The sequence below is a fragment of the Opisthocomus hoazin genome, chromosome 7 (assembly GCF_030867145.1).
Source record: "Opisthocomus hoazin isolate bOpiHoa1 chromosome 7, bOpiHoa1.hap1, whole genome shotgun sequence".
In the NCBI taxonomy this organism is placed as follows: Eukaryota; Metazoa; Chordata; class Aves; order Opisthocomiformes; family Opisthocomidae; genus Opisthocomus; species Opisthocomus hoazin.
The window spans coordinates 59,090,416-59,103,067 of record NC_134420.1 but is presented as its reverse complement, the minus strand read 5'-3'; the positions used below and the strand labels follow the sequence as shown (position 1 = coordinate 59,103,067).

General features: G+C 40.8%; 1 long non-coding RNA gene across 2 annotated transcripts in view; it reads right to left on the bottom strand.

Moving 5' to 3' along the window:
• The window catches only part of LOC142361975 (uncharacterized), a 179,605-nt gene extending 167,251 nt beyond the window's left edge, over window positions 1–12,354 (bottom strand). For both annotated transcript variants that reach the window (XR_012764569.1, XR_012764570.1), the window contains exons 1-3: window positions 12,166–12,354; window positions 4,796–4,861; window positions 3,987–4,072 (exon numbers count right to left, since the gene is read on the bottom strand). This is a non-coding gene — a long non-coding RNA (uncharacterized LOC142361975). The remainder of the gene's footprint in view (window positions 1–3,986; window positions 4,073–4,795; window positions 4,862–12,165) is intronic.
• Window positions 12,355–12,652: the final 298 nt, after the last annotated feature.

Below are 12,652 nucleotides of genomic sequence, written 5' to 3'. Positions count from 1 at the left end.
TTGATGGTTCTAGCAGGTAGGGGAGGAACCCGTAGCTGGTAATGGTAAGGAAAAGAAGTGTGTGGGATCTTCTTTTGAGTATAATTCTTCAGTACATTAAATGAGACGAACAAAAGAGAAATTAAACATAATACTGTGCCATGGTACTGTGACATAAGTGTCAACTTAGAATTTCAAATACAATTATAAGAGTCTTCTAATAATTATATAGGTGGCAAACAAGGCTTTAGGGCAAACATATGTGGCAAAAAATTACTAATGGCATTCTACAGAAAATCAGCTAAGCCTGACCCCTGCTATGCATCACATTGTGGTAGGGTCAACTTGGTGGAAATGTTAAGAGCAGTTAATGTTAAACACTGACCCATCCCTCCCCAGTCTTTTCCATATTCATAGGAAACTATCATCCATATTCATGCAACAAGATAAGTATGTTCAACATACACAGGTTAAAAAAAAAGAAGATTTTCCTTCTTTACAATCTTACTCAGTGCCATGACACTAATTCCCAGCACACGGATCAGGACATAAATTAGTGCGTCTCTAAGGCTGGGCAGGACGGGTGAGCAGAAAACATAGAGCAGCCTGTGGGTGACACTTAAATATTTAAAATATACATTCTGTAATCCTGAAATTGTAATGAGACATACAAATACACAACTCTTGGTCCTGATTTCAGGATATAGGATGCACGCAAGGGTCTGCCTTACACAGATCCAGCTGTATGCCTGTAAACATATGGATATCTGGAACCTGAACTTCTGGCCCACGCAGCTAAGTGGCATAACAGGCCCAAGGCTACTTTATGAAACCTTAGGCCAGTATCCTCAAACAACACCAATACAAACAAAAGACACAGACATCTGAGGCTACCAGTACTACTTTTTTTTTTTAGCAGAAAACTGTCTAATAAAAGCATAAGGTGTTACATACCTCTTCTTCTGTTGTTTACACTTCTTTGGGCACACAGCACTGAATGCACTTGGAAAGGAGGAGACACCTAGTCCTTCTGCACAACTTACCCTCCATGCACCTTTCCCTTTGCTGCAAAATAACTTTCCAGACATGAGTACCCCTTTGGTTTCTCCTTTCCTTCTCTGCCTTCATTTTTATCTCTTGGAGAAAAAAAAAAAAACACAACTTAATATTAACTTGAGTTTGTATTCCTTTGCTAGAAGTCTTTTTTTTTTTTTAACCAAAATGTGAGGACTGGGTTGACATTAAAGCAGTCACCCCACCTCTTTTTGCAGGTGAAAAACATATCCAATTAACTGGTCTTCCCTCTAAACACAACTTCCTTCCCTGCCTACTGAAACAGAAAATAATGAACCTCACTAGAAGAATATTTTTATATAGTAAATGCCAGCTTCACTCCCTGCCCATTTTTGTCCAGGAAAAAGTCACTATGTTTCTTTCCATTCCTACAGAAGCATCAACTCCTTCAGTGCATTTCAGTAGGAAAAATGGCTCCATTTTTCTTGCCACTCCACTCATCATTATTAACATAATGGTGGCAAAGCAGTAAGGGAGTCTATATGCCTAAACTAATAGCTTTCTATTGTTATTATTTGGTATAGATTTATACAGCATTTTTGCAGGCATCAATTTACTCTACTGATTTTTAAATGTAGATTGCGTCTTCCAGGCTTTACTCACAGAAGCCCAGGTGCCTTGTGCTGGGACTTTACTAAGGCAAAGGTCTGGAAACTTGCATGTATCCAGAGCATGAGGAGCTATCTCAACCTCAAGTGATTTCAAAAAAAAAAAAAAAAAAAAGAAAAAAAGGGCGGGAGCAGGTGACTGAGGACTGGGCAGTGGTAGGCAAAACCTGCAGGCAGCGCTGGAGGCCCGACAGGCTGCCTGCACCACAACATGGCAGCCAGGAATGGCCAGGCTGCCCCCAGCAGATTACCAGGAGGAGAGAGCCCACGCCCTTGCTGAGGTACCCTGTCCGTTTGAACATCAACAAGCTGCTAAGAAACAGTGTTTATTCTTGGGGAGGGAACGGGGCTTACCCTGAAATGCCAGCTGAGCCCCGCAGCCACAACATGGCGAGCTGGGGCATGTGCTCTGACTTCCCTTCTGCACAGGAGCCAGCCCCATGGGCAGCAGGAAGACACGGGGTGTTCTGCGGCGCTGACAGGGCAGAGGGGCCCGCCGCTATCGCATCTGAGCCCCGGCGCTGCCAGCTGCGCTCAGTGCCACACAGCCGCGAGGAGACAGCCAGGGCCAGGGCCAGGCTTCAGGGGAGATTATGAGGAGAGAGTGGCTGGAAACCCAGCAGCAGGAAGCCTATAAATTGTCTCTGAAGATTAAAAGGTTTCATTAAAAACTCCACTGTTGTTTGTAATATATAATGAGGCTATAGGGCCTCCCCTAATTCCTAATCATCGGTGTTACAATAATACTGCGCTAGCCTTTGCCACCATCATAGCAGCCTTTCATTTTCTTACCTTATACTCCTTTCTCTTTTGAAGGGTAAGGCGTTTTTCCCCTTTTACGTTTACTTCAAAGAAAGCGAAGCTGAGTCTGTATTAATGGACTTCTGTTCCTAAGGTGCTTAAACGATCCCGTGTTCCTCCTCCAAAGCTGTAATGTCTAAGTACATCGCTTAGTTTAATGTATTTTATCTTTGTGACGTCCTTCTGAAGCGAGGAAGCCATCTCATTGCCCAGCTGCAGGGCAGAGGGGCAGCGGAGCCCGGGTCTCAGCCCTGGCAGCCCCTCGCCCGAGCTGACCTTCACAGCTGGCGCTGGTCGACCTTGTCCCCCAGCCCAACCAGCCCGACCTCGGGGCAGGAGAGCTTCTTCCCAGCTTCAGGCTAGGGTGTTTTGCACCTGAAGCAAATGTGATTCCCGGGTATGCTGCGGAGACCAGGCTGCGTTGTGGATCAGACAGTGACAGCCGAAGCTCAACACACAAGTAAAGTGCAAAAGCGTTCTGGAGCTCCCCAATTCACATTATGAATTTTACATTTTTCTCATCTTAGTTCTTTAAAAGACAGGTAAAACAGAAAAATATTAATATCCATTATTATGTAGTACATTTTCTAATTTACCACTTTATTTTGCAGGAGCTGCTGAGGAGTTTCACAAAAAGCACTGAGAAAGTTTATAAATATGTAGGTAAATATTTACTTCCCTTGAAAAACATTTTTTGTCGCTAACTGCTGCAAAGGGAGTTCATTATTGATGAAATCAACTGTCCCAGATGTTCTAATTTAGTAGGCACACACAAAAGAAGTCCTATTTCTGAATTGTTATGCAAAAGAAATTGTCAGTCTTTTAAAACTTCACAGATTTCTTTTGATGGGGGAGAAACTAAGCAGAAGTAAACCGGGGTTAAAAAAAAAATCTCTAAATGTTTTTATTCCACCTTTGATTCTATACCAAGTTATTTTTGCATGTTTGTTAGCACTAAAGCTGCACTGTGAAGCAGATCACTGATTGCAGAATTAGCTGATGATATTGCAACTAATAAAAACTTCTAGAAGAAAATAACTTGGAAAGAAATGTGGCTTTTAAAATCCAGGGACCGTTCTTAACCGAGTACTTATTTAAGAACATATTACCCAGGATTGTCTTTAGACAGCAAAAATGAAGAGCAATGGTGAAGGCACACTGTAATGAGAACAGATCACCTAGCATGACAGTTTAGGATATTTTTCTATATGGCACTTTGGAATGAAGTGTAGAAATATACAAGACGGTCACTTACAGCAACAGTCATGTTACACCATGTTACCCTCTGGAAACTACGTTTTTTAGCAGGACTTAATCACCCCCTGCAAAGCACCATGCTGTCTCAGATCACTCATGCCTAGCTCCTGTGTGTTCATACCCTGGATATACTGACTGTCCAGATTCATGATTCCTTCCAAAAGGTACCACAGATTGCTAAAACTGAGACATACTTTATATGCACAATTTTTAGCTGCATCTCACCTGAATAGAGTGTTTGACCCTTACTTTTCTGACTCTACATACCTTATGGCAACCTCTCTGGACAGACTGATTAGTCAGTAACAGCATCACTGGTGAACAGAAGGCTTGCTTGTGCAGTGAGGACACACCTGCAAAGAAACACCATGAAAGATAACGGGAATACTACATGCAGCAGAGGAGAACAGCAAGTCTCCAGACCAGATCGTAGAACATCTGCCCACTTCGCAAATCAGATTTTGTTGATTAGAAGTCCTTCATCAAATACTGTATACTTTAAATGTCTTTAAGAGAGTCTATCTGCATAATTCCACAAGTCTATGAGAAACTTCTGCAAAAAAACAATCTAGCACATTTTGTGCTTTCTTGGCAAAAGAATGGGGAAAGTCGTGTCAGCAGCCCAGGCTACGCAGTGTGGAAATGCTAAGTAGACACGCTGAGAATATAGCAGTGGTTTAGGTTAAAATGTATGTTACTGCCTTGGATTACACGTTTTTCTGTGTTTATGTTTCCATTCGTCAATGTATCTATAGCGAATTCTTTATGGCTTTGCACATTGCAAGGGAGCCATTCTTCCTCCCAGTAATCTACAGAATAGCTTCAGTTCTTTGACAATGAGAATTACAGAGCCTTTTTTACTCCAGTAAATCAGGCACTTCAGGATTCACGTAGATTTGACACTTCTCAGAGAAGTTGTACTACATAGGCTTGCTTGCCCTAGGATTTTGAGGGCCTCCAATAAAGCCTCTCTTGGGTAACATCATGCTAAATAGTCTTTCTGTTCATCCCTGAAACTTCCAGTTTTCCACTTCAAAGTTCAGTTCAAGACGCAGCTTCTAAACTTTGTTTGTTACCTTTTCTCCTGATTTGTCAGTGACTGCAGGGGGCTCTTTTTCTTCTTGCTCTGCTGTTCAGCATGTCTGAAAAGAAAGAAAGATTTGGCAACAGGCCCCTTCGCCCACAGCAGGGACTTTACCACTAAATGTAGATCCTGACCTTGCTGGATATCCCGTAACGGCATAGTCTACTGGCAGAGCGCTCTTGCCAGGAGAGGCAAGAGCTTTTGTATTCTGAGTCTATGAGGCCTGAAAATTGGCTCTGAAGTCCGCACGTGCCCTGATCTCCCTCCACTTTGCCTTATATTCTGTAACTCTTTAGGCCTGTAACGAACAAAGCTCAGGCTGATTTTTACCTAAATCTGCTTTGTGCCTTTTTTAGGATTACATTTTTTAAAAGTCTCTCCACACCCATCTCTTGTAATCAATAGAACAGAATCAATATTTAAGGGTCAAGACCTTTTCTTTTTCCTGTGGCTAAGCTTTTTCCAGCCTTGCATTTTAAATAAAACCTGCATTTCCAGCCATCTGTAAAAAGGATAGGAGGAAAAAAGCCAGCTGATTAGCGTTTCTCTTTTAGGTCTTAGGGTAATGGCTGCTTTTACCTTTCTACTTTAATTCAGCACATTTACAAAGCATTAAATCTGTCAGTATGGCATTAACTTCTATCATGTGCATATTAATAGGAATAATAATCAAAACATCAAGTGAGTTTGGGTGTTAAAACTGGTAATATTTTCTTTAAGTGCTAGTACACATTTGGCTTGGAAGGTGCTCAATATTGCAAAGGATTTTTAAACTAAGATTTATCTCCTATATATATAGACGTGTTTTGCGGTAAACCTGCTCATTTGTACCCCAAAGGGCATGACTTTGTCATCATGCTGATGTTTTCATGGAACACATTTGTAAAACACAATTTCTAACTTTTGTCGCCTCCATTAAGAAGAATGTTGATTAAGTGGAATCAGCATGTAAGAAAATATTTAGCAGCTGTTCTCTTACTGCAAAATCGTAAATATATGGAAAAATAATCACACAGATATTTTATGCCAATTAGCAAATACTTCTTTTAATTAAAGCATGTTGAACATTACGGCATCGTCTTAATATTACTGAAATTCAAATAAAATGTAGGGATGGTGGAATTAGAGAGAAAACATCTTCATCAATATATTGGAAAGGATTTGTTAACAAGCCAGCCAAATGGGTTCAGAGGCATTCCTGTTTTGTATGATTTTTAAAATTTTCCTTGTATATATTTTACATCATTACAGTGCTCTCATTAAAAAAGAAATTAAAAAAAAAGCTGCTGCTTTCACTTTAAAGAGCACAAAGGATGGGAAAAACTACTGCATTATTACAAATTATTTGCAGCTTCAGTGTTGCCAACATATAACAGTTGTAAATCAAGGATATATTTTCAAAGATCTTAAATCAGTTTTTACAAATAAGCACGCTTAGTAACAGCTTTCAAAGAATAAAAGAATACAGCCATGGGAATTCATATTTATGGCATGAATTAAATGTATCTGTTTCACTTATGTTGCAAAGTACTATTATTCAATGGTCCAAAATATTATCAATTTATCTGTATTCACTTTTTATTAGGAAAGAGGTGCACAACCATGCAGGTTTCAACGATGCAGATAATAATAATCAGGAAAAGAAACACTCCCTGAGTGAGGATGAAAGGAATGCATGCTACCTTCTCAGAGGCTTAGGACTGTATCTGTAGGAAAAGCAGTATACATGCAAGAACATTGTCCTGCAACACGCTAAAGGAGTTGACTGGCTTTGTCGACTGCAAGGTAAAAGCCTTTGCTGTACCCTCTGCTCATATCTAATCATTTCTGCCTTGCACACACCACCTACACACCTAACACTTCACTGACAATGCTCTGCCTTTCCCCACTACCCCCCAAACACAATGGAAAGTTAATTGAATGTTTTATGCTTTAGCAATATCAAAGAAATGAAAAGAACGTAGGTTTCAACTGTATTTCAATAATAAGTGCATTAATTTTTACCTTTTAACTGACACTTGTACTAATTTCCTTAAATGCTCTTTTTTACTCTTTTTTGATCTGTCTGGCTTTGTCGGGTCTGATGATGAGGGCTTACTTCAAATGCAAAAAGATTAGCTCCCTTTCCTTTAATAGCACAATTATAGCTTGTGTGATGTCTAAATCATGAAAGATATCAGGGACAGACTTCTAAAGTCGCATCAGTTTATTACAAAAGTGGTAGTAATCATTTTAGTATCAAAATTACTCTAATTTCCTAGTGGCATTTAGGAATTGTTGGGTACGCATACACACACACAAGAAGATTTGTAGCCATTTACTTCTAATCTGACTTAGATAATTGTTATAAATAACACAATGAAATTAAAAGGTTCTGTGTTACATTTTCACCTCTACCCAAGATGTTGTTCAGACACTAAAAGAATACTGCCACATCAAAGCAAGAACCAAGAGATCCAGTTCGACATTTTTAGATACGCCAGAATCTACATCTCGGTTTTGGATTCAGTTCAACATGGGACTTAGCACTAAACACTAAAGAATAAATGTGCCTTCCTTAAAGATATGTAAGAAGTTTAATCCCATCAATGCTTAGTCTACTTTTTAAATCCTGGATTTAATATATTTTACCATGAGAGGGCAAGATTAAGATAGCCTTTCTCATCCTGGATTGCACCTACCTCCGCAAGTATTACCATTAGTTACATTATGACAGCAAGAAGAGTCCCTATTCAAGACGAGGGCCTGCAAGTGATGAAGTGGAATGCAAAAGAGAGAAGGAAGATTTAGTTTACACTCCAAACTAGCTTTGATTCACACACATTCATTATATGGTCATTGCTGGCCAAGATAAAGATGGGTATCAGATCTTGGACAAGGTAGCAGCTATCTTCTTCAAGAATAGTCCCTAAAAAGATGACAGTTCTGCATCAGAGGTAAAGATTTATAAACAATAATAAAGCCCCAAAGCATCTATGTAACATGTTGTGAACAGCAGGTGAAAGTAGAAGACCATTGCAGTGACCTTTTTTGAACAGTTTAGGATTTCGTGGCTGTTAAACAGTAGTTTCAAAGGAGAATTTGATAGTTAAATCCAGGAGTGAAAATAGAAATTGCTCTGGGAAGAGCAAGTGCTAGCTTTGATAAATTTTAAGTTCATAACAGATAAAGTGGAACAGTATGACCCATTGTCAGTCTATTTTAAGATGAACATTTGTTAAATTCTAATGAAAAAATGTAGCACTTAAACTTTGGCAGAAGGACAATTAGTTTTTTCCCCTGAATTGAATAAAATCGCATGGCACTGATTTTTACTTTAACTACAAGCAATAAATATGAGCTACAACAGACTCTAACAGCTACTGGCCATATCTACACGGATATGTCATACAAGCAAAGTTCATTTCAGTTTCAAGCACACAAAATTTATGCCCACGCCGTATCGCTTACCACGCATTAAGCCTGTTCACGCAAGAGCCAGTCCTCTAGTGTTAAGAACAACTTGCACCTCTTGGACATGAGGGCTATAATCAGCCAGGCCAATCAATGCTGTCTGCACCAAGAAGCAAGAAAAACACTGAGCAGCTATTACACGCCATCAGCTAACTCCTAACCACTTCAGGCAATTCAATCTGAGAACTTTTAACTCAATTTACATTAAAACATATCCTTCCTGCCTGTTCTGTGCTACAAGCACTAGAATTATTTGTTTGGTTTGCATTTTCAGAGATTGCTAGTGAAGCACGGTGATTGGGGAAACACTGTGCACCCAGCAGGCACTTGAGAAAGTTTATAGGGCAAACAAGCTCCCAGCTTCCCTAGTCACAGTCAGTAGATTTACATGTTACTGTAACTAGAATGAACAATAAGCTGTCATTCATCAGCAGATGCTATTTGGGTCTGTCCATGGAGAGAAGATTTTGGAAGTGGATAATCTTTGCATTCTTCGGCTCTGCTTTGAATATGTCGACTTAGAGAAAAATAACTGACAAAGACAGGCAGACCAAAAACAAACAGCAGCGGTCTGGAAAACCTCTGGAAGCAAAGCTGATAGTTAGTGTCATTTATAAGATGGAGCAAAGTAAGTGAGGAGGGGGTTGTCTGCACAAGTTTCACTTCTGTGACTGACTTTTGCAAGAACCCAAGATAATTAGAGGATGCACCAGCTCAGGACTCTTAGCACTGACACAGCACATTGGGGAATGTGTAACGCAAATTCTTGTCTTGAATGCTGGCCCACTATCTTATAAACACAAAGCACAAGCTCTTGGATTCAAGTTTTACACTGTCTGGACACAGAAAACATAAGGCATTTTGTCAGGCTTGAAAGTGGGCGAGCTGTCCAGGCGGAGCTAGCTAGAGTGCTGCTGGCCAAAAGTGCATTCTTCCTACACAGTAAGGTTCGCAAAACCATCCCGTGATTACCATCATACAGACATCCATTCCAGCACAACAGGGCGAAGGTAGCAAAGAGTGGTTAAACGAATATTAATAGAAATAGTCTCTTTTTCATAACTGAGATGTGTATGCATGAGAATAACGAGATGAATGTTTTATGCTGTGGTTTATTTGAATTTCATTTTATCTTCTAAATACATTCAATTCCATACTACTTACCATTTAAAAATGATGAATGAGGAAAAAAGTTTTGCCTTTACGGGCTTAGCAAAAAATAATAAAAATTAACAAAATGTTCATTTTAAGAATTCATTAGTATAGATGGAAAATAAGATTTTATTTTATACAGAAATAAGATTAAACTTTTTGATTGTTTTATTTAATAAACTTAATAGGAAATGAAGATAAATTTTGTTACAGAATTCCCAGAGGAGAAATTTTAAGGGAGAAGCCAGAGCATAAATGAGTCCCAAGATGAGAACTTTTGATGGGAGCATAATCAGCTTTTACCAAAATCCCTTGCACTGATTTATAGCAATTATGATGAAGCGTATGGCCAGAAGTCTCTTCTACCTTTAGCACGTCCATGCTTCATCCTATGTACTCTGCCATCAGGACCCAGCCTGCTTTTCGCCTCTCTTGCCAAGCTTATTGAACTTCTGTCTGTCTACATCATTTACAATTTCCTGCTGAATTAATTTCTTGCAGCCTACTTCTTGAACCTATTCAATCAGATTTTCAGTCCGTACTCCACTTAAACCTCTCTTAAAGGTTTTTTCTATTCTTCTCCTAGTCAAGTTTCAGGTTGTGAATTTTCTTACACCTCCCTGGGACATCTCAACAGCTTTTCACATAACTGGCCGTCCTTTCTCTATGAAATCTTGTTCTCGTCAGTTTTTGTTACTACAAATTCTCCTTCTGTTCTTCCACCTCTGTAAACAATGCCTTCGATGTCTCACAGTGCACACTCCTCGTCTCTATCCACTACGGTGTCGGGTGACCTCCTGTCCCGAGCTAATACAGAAGGTAACATACAGCCTTTTGTAACACCTTTTCCACAATGCAATATATACGAATAAATAAATATTTGTAGTAGCTATGAAGACACAAAGAAATCAAAGCTATGGTAGATAAAGATTTCATAGCTGCTTTAATTAAAAAAAAAAAAAAAAAAAAAAAGAAGTGTTAACTATTTGAATGACCAAGTGAAAAAAAGGTATGCATAAGGCTAAATTAGCCCCCTTCTAAGCTTCATAAATTCACACATGTGCGCTCCGGGGAGGGAGATAATGCAACCCTAATTGTGTCTTGTTGAACCTGGCCATTTAGATGGCTAACCCTTTTCTAACATGGTCTTCTTTTACATTAATAACTATTCCAAATGATGTCGTTTTCTATTAGAGTGACATTCTGTCAGCAGTTTGAGTTTGACGAAAAAAAAATGAGGCAGCAAAGCACAGCAGTCTTGGCAAAATGGAGAACATGGTATTTGGCAGGATCCATTGTTAATGTCTTACAAACATCTTCAAAGAGTGTTTTCAATTTCTTTTCAAGTCAAATGCTAAAAGTAAACCTTTTCTATTTGGTAAAAGGGCAGAAGCCTCATCTACTGTAAAATGACATTGCTTTTCCAAAAAGAGGTGTCAGAATACTTGGTCAGTATGATCTGGCTTTCTAGTCATTCCTGGTACCTTTGCAAAAGGATTGCTTTTCTTCTCGAGGGCTTGCATTCTCTTTCTGTGTGGCGTTCTCCAGAAAGTTTGCCGTGGGTGAAGAGCCAGGCTTTCTTCTTAACTATGTAGTTCACACAATGGGCTGAGTCCTGGTCTTATCACATATACATATAGATACATGTATAAGACTGTTTTTTTTTCAACTTTCTGGATTGGTTTTGTCAATTTTGGATCAAAAGAGCTCCTACAGCAGATAAAAATAGATGAGACCCAATCATATAGCAATGACACTGACTTTAGTCAAATTAAATGCAAGACGAGGAGGTCATTTTTTTTTTTAATTGCAGGTGGCTAATTCACTGATTGCTAAAAACTATTCATGAATAATTTATATCTCAAATAGTAAACTATGTATGGGATGAGTTACTGGGGAAAGCAAGGAACTTCTTCCTCTACAAAGTCTGTGAGAGTGATCTGTGTAACATCTACTTCTCAGTTGTTTTAATGATTGATCTTAAAGTATGTAAATAGTTAAGTGATTTATGAAATGTTATTAGCGAAAAGTTTTCAGCAATTTTAAGAAGAAATCATGATGTACAAAACTAAATACAAATTAGATAAAAATCTCATGGGCCAAAATTGGAGCGTGCCATTTATCGTTCCTTCATTTACAGTTTGTTATGACTTTGCCTCTCCAGTCTGGTCTACTTAGAGCTTTTTTTTTTTTTAAATGACCGCAATACAGCACACATATACACCCACAAATGCATACATGCGCACATATGTATGTATGTTTGCTCCTTACTATTTCTAATTGTCTGGGGCTTCAGGGAGGATTCAGCCCAGCCTGAAACAAGCCGTAACAACAGGAAAAGACAGAGAACCCAAAGGTCTAGGAGATGAACTTCATAAAGAGATTCTTCATCATAACAGCGAATTGAGCACAATGCTCAATTCCATTTTTTTTTGCCAAGCACATCACAAACACTTTCATGCCTTATCACATGCCTGGAAGCCACAATGTGTAAGTCTTGGTGCTTCCATTTCACAGCCAAGAAATTTAAGGCACAGTGAAGATTAACACTCTACAAACAAAGGCGCCCAGTTTGAGGCGTTTGAGGTCTGGCTGATGAACGTCTGAGAGCTACAAAACCACTTTAAATGGAACTGCAGATCTTCAGCTTCTGAAGGCCCAGCAAAGCAGCCCTCCTCGAATTTACTGAGCAAAAGCAGCGAGCCTTTTCCGAAAGCGCCAGCCTGGACAACGCACCGGACCTCGCCTGTGCCTTACCGGCCTCCCAGCTTCCTTTCCACTCCCTGCGCAGCTCTTTGGGCAAACCCGGGTCCCGAGGGCAAACGCTGCCCGGACGCCACAGACGCTCCGCACCGCAGGCCCTGGCTTCTGTCCTCCGCCCGGGGCTGCGGCAGAGGAGCCCCGGACGCTCCGCAGAGCGGCCCGGGCCGCGGCCCCGGTGGCGGCGGCGGGTCGCGCCGGGCCTGCGCCGGCCCTCGTCGCCGCGGCCGCTGCGGGGACAGCGGCGCGGCCGGCTCCAAGGGGAAGAGTGCCCCCTGCCGAGCCAGCGGCGGGCGCGGCCGGCCCGCCGCGCCGGGAAGCGCGTCCGCGGGGAGCCCGGGCGCGGCCCGGGGGCGAGCCGTGCGCCGCGAGTCCGAGCCAGGAAGCGAACGCGCACACAGCCAGGCTGGGACGAGGTGAAAAGGTCGGGCTGGGTCGGGAAACAGGGGCTGCTGCGTGTTACCGGGCAGTGCCGGTGCACACG